At 43.4% G+C, this 4195-nt stretch overlaps 1 long non-coding RNA gene across 1 annotated transcript in view; it reads right to left on the bottom strand.

Moving 5' to 3' along the window:
• LOC121706184 overlaps positions 1–3595 on the bottom strand; it is a 25024-nt gene extending 21429 nt beyond the window's left edge. The window contains exon 1 of the long non-coding RNA XR_006030981.1: positions 3533–3595. This is a non-coding gene — a long non-coding RNA (uncharacterized LOC121706184). The remainder of the gene's footprint in view (positions 1–3532) is intronic.
• Between the last annotated feature and the right edge of the window lie 600 nt (positions 3596–4195).

Here is a 4195-nt window from a genome sequence, read left to right as displayed (position 1 = left end):
CAGAGCTTTGTAAGTAATTAACATAACCTTAAAATCAATTCTATAGGAAATAGGGAGCCAGTGCAGTTCAGCCAACACAGGGGTGATGTGTTCTCTCTTCTTAGTCTTAGTTAAAAGTCTAGCCGCAGAGTTCTGTATGAGTGCCAATTTCTTTAGATGTTTTTTGGGAAGACCAGTGAAAAGTGCATTGCAGTAGTCTAACCTGCTAGTGATAAAGGCGTGAATTAGTTTTTCTGCATCTTGTTGAGTTAAGAAGGGCCGCACTTTGGCAATGTTTCTCAAGTGGAAATAGGCTGTCTGAGTAACTTTACTGATATGGGGCTTAAAACTTAACTCTGCATCTAGGATGACACTGAGGCTTGTTACTTTTGATTTGACCTGGTGTGCCAAGTTCCCCAGATTACTAAGAATAATATCTCGCTTTAGTTTTGGTCCAACCAGAAGTACCTCTGTTTTGTCATCATTTAGTTTCAAAAAGTTTTTGCTCATCCACTGATTAATGGAGGTTAGGCATGCAGTGAGGGAGCAAAGGCCATCTGGGTTAGTTGGCTCCACAGAGATATACAATTGGGTATCATCTGCGTAGCTGTGGAAGTTTACATTATGCTGACTTATGACGTTTCCCAATGGAAGCATATATAGAGAAAATAGCAGGGGACCAAGGCAGCTCCCCTGGGCCACACCAAAAGGCAAGTCATGTTTTTCAGATACATGATCTCCTAGACTGATATAAAAATCTCTGCCAGTAATGTAGGTTTGAAACCAGTTTAGAGCATTATCAGAGAGACCCACCCACTTCGCAAGGCGGTGAATTAGGATGCTATGATCAATGGTGTCAAATGCCGCACTCAAATCCAGAAGAATAAGGATTGAGACTTTGTTTGAGTCGGTAGCTAGTCTGAGATCATTGACTATTTTTACTAGAGCCGTTTCTGTGCTGTAATTTGATCTAAAACCTGATTGGAATTTTTCAAGGATACTGTTTTCGTTGAGGAAGGTATTTAACTGATTACAAACACCTTTTTCAAGTACTTTGCTCAAAAACGTTTGAGCCAGGTGTGGAGATCGAACAGTCTGGACCATCTCTCAGCACCTTTTCTGTAGGTAGGGAGAGGCCCAGAGATGACAAAGCGTTTTTCTGTGCCCATCAGAGTGGTGATGAGAGTTTTGTAGTTTCCCTGCAGTGCTACTGACTGCTTATCTCTGATGTCGTTCGTGCCCACGTGTACGATGATGTTGTTGACCTTGGTGTGGCGGGCCAGGATGCTTGGGAGTTTCTGCTGGATGTCAAGGACCTTGGCACCAGGGAAGCAGTAGACCTTGGAGGGACCGCTACATGATAGGGGAATGCAGAGGTCTCTAACCATGGAACTGCCGATGACCAGGGTGGAGGTTGATGAGGTCCGGGGAGGAGGGGGTCGGGGGGGCGCCGACTTTGAGGAGGGACCAGGATGGTTGTCTCGGGGCTGGAGGGGCTCCTCATCCTCGGTCAGAATGGCATAGCGATTTTCCAGTCGTATAGGTTGGGCTGGGCCTGAGTGCCGTCCGGACCGTCTGCCGTGCTTGTGATGCTTGCTTCTACGCCATGGCTCAGGCTGGTGTGGAGTGGAGCTGGCCAGCAGAGCAGGCTTGGTTCTCAGCAGAGGCCGGGGAGAGGCAACAGGGACAGAAGTTGCATTAGTGCATGGCATGGTTAAAGTATTGGAGGACAGAGTGAAATCAGGGCATCTGGCATTTGTGTGTGTAAGAGAGGTAACGTTACTTACGGAGAGAATGGTGTCGAGGAACTGTTCATCCTTCTCAATCTGATGGAGGGTCGCTATTCTGGCTTCGAGTTCCACTATCTTTTCGCTGAGAAGGACGCATGAGTCGCAGCCTGGTGCACAGCTGAGGGGAGGCATCGTGTCGCGGCGAGGGCTCGTCGGTGTCAACTGTCTTTTAAACGTTTGTTTGCTAGTTGGCTAGCAACAGCGATATCGTGCAGTTCCTTGATAACTCGAACACAGGTAGCGGGTAAGTAATCTGAGAAGATCTCACTTTTATATTGAGTCACTAGTTTTGAGAGACGTTAGAAGGAATGTGATGCTTCTTCTTCCAGATGGCGTTTCCTTGGCCCGGTATTATTTGCAGCCCTTGATGCTGGCTTAACGTTTCACGTTAACGTTTGACAGAAAAGTTTGGCGATCAAGGTTATAGAGTCCGATAATCCAAAGCCTCGAGCAACAACAGTTTATGCAACAGTTTGTTCACAAGATATAATCGGTAGCCAGTAAATCCGTAGAAAGTAGATGGTAACAAGGAGATTTAAGATAAGGACAGTTGTTACGGCCCTAGTGTGTTACGCCGCGATTAGTCGACTTATCGACCTAATCGACCATGAAAATTAGTCAACGGCAATTTTTTTAGTCGAAGAGTCATTTTACTATTTATTTTTGGTCTCAAACGGCTCACTGTAATGTTATATTAACTCTATGTTATTAACTCTTGAAAAGTACAATGACATCTTTGGATGTTAAACAGGCTACTAAGACTTTGGCAGTCATGTTTTAAACCCCGTTATGCACGCAAGTGTTAACGCCAGCAGCAAAGCTGTGTGCCTGCCTGCTTTCAGCGCAATTCATTATTAGGCAGAGCTAAGTGGGGGGAGCTAAGCTAGTAGGTTACGCTAGTCCAGACTCTGACTAATATATATTGTGGAAATTGAAATAAATGAAGCGAAGAGTGTCTCATGTTGACAACGCAACGGCGTGTCATTACTGTAATTCATCCATACAAAAAACGTTAAAATGAACATGCCGCCGCTCGTGATCTCAACAATCAAGGTGCGCGTCATTTCTAATGGTCAATAAGTCACGACGCAAGCCAACTGATAAAGTGAGGTAACCTATGTGGTAAGACGCGCAAAGCCTACTTGCTTTGAACATGCTGATGTTAGGCTCATTTGCAAAGTCCTCAACTCCTGTCGCCTTTGAAAGTCCAGCGTTTCTTGAACTATGGGCCGCGCGGACCAGCATTGGCCGTAACGTGGACATTGCTGGTCCGGAGCCGCGGAGTGAAATTATTCCCGGGGCTTCATCTGATAATTTGCTGCACAATTGATCAAGGAACCGCGGACCGACAGAAAAAGAAAACAAACGTTTCTGCAATCAGTAGGAAATACTTGCTAATTTGGTGTCATCAAACATAGAGGCATACAATTAAATGGTGGTATGAGCGTTCATTCAATGTGCGAGAGAAACTGAAACCACTTGATAACGTTGGTAGCAAAGCTCCAATTCAACCTATTGGAAGGCTATTTAATTATGAAACTACATTTAATAGAACAATGTGGATTAATGCAACTTCCATAAAAACAGGGCACAGACTATAATAGACTATCTATAGTCAAATTTGAATAACATGGCCAAAAGCTTGTGGCATAATTAAATATGTCAATATGCTTTCCATTTGCCTACCAGTGTATAATGCTTGCATGAGGGTAAACATCCCAAAACGATGACACCCATATAATTGCTGTTGTTTTGAGAAATACAGAGTGCGAATTACCCCACCATAATTGGGGGGTACTGCTCTTTCACCTCTTCTATGACCATCAAGTGCAAAATGTGTTGTGCAACACACATACAAGGTCTAAACATGCAACAAACTGATAATCAGTAGGCTACAGAATATCTCATTGTTATTATATATCCAACAGAGAACTGTTTTGATCAACTCTCAAAAGTTAGAAGTTAAGTGCACTGAAATACCATTCTGTATAGTAAAAAAAATACCTTTACAAAAAGCCACCTTTACAAGAGCTATGAAAGAACAAAACATGTTAATACATGAAGGTTGTAAAATAGCACATTTTCAACAAGCTAGACGTCTGCTAGCAGCTTACATTTACCCATGCATGCCAGCAGAATTTAGCCTACTTGAGGAATTTACCTAGCGTTTTGTCATTCAACGTTGACACTTGCTTGAGAAGTTCAAGTCGTTCTCTATCTCCGTTGCATCGCACGCCACGGTGGTTAAAAATGGTACGGTCCATAATAGGGGTGTCTGAAATCGCTTTACATTAAAATGTTCCTACAATGAAAATAGGAGTTGACTTGTATTGTAGCCAACTGTAATGATATTTTTCATTATATCAGAAAAATGATCTGACCCCCCCCAAAACTGATATTTCTTTCTCTTTGGGACCCCCCCAAAA

This window comes from Alosa sapidissima, chromosome 3, assembly GCF_018492685.1.
Source record: "Alosa sapidissima isolate fAloSap1 chromosome 3, fAloSap1.pri, whole genome shotgun sequence".
In the NCBI taxonomy this organism is placed as follows: Eukaryota; Metazoa; Chordata; class Actinopteri; order Clupeiformes; family Clupeidae; genus Alosa; species Alosa sapidissima.
The sequence above is the reverse complement of the archived record's forward strand: the minus strand, read 5'-3'. Positions and strand labels throughout refer to the sequence as shown.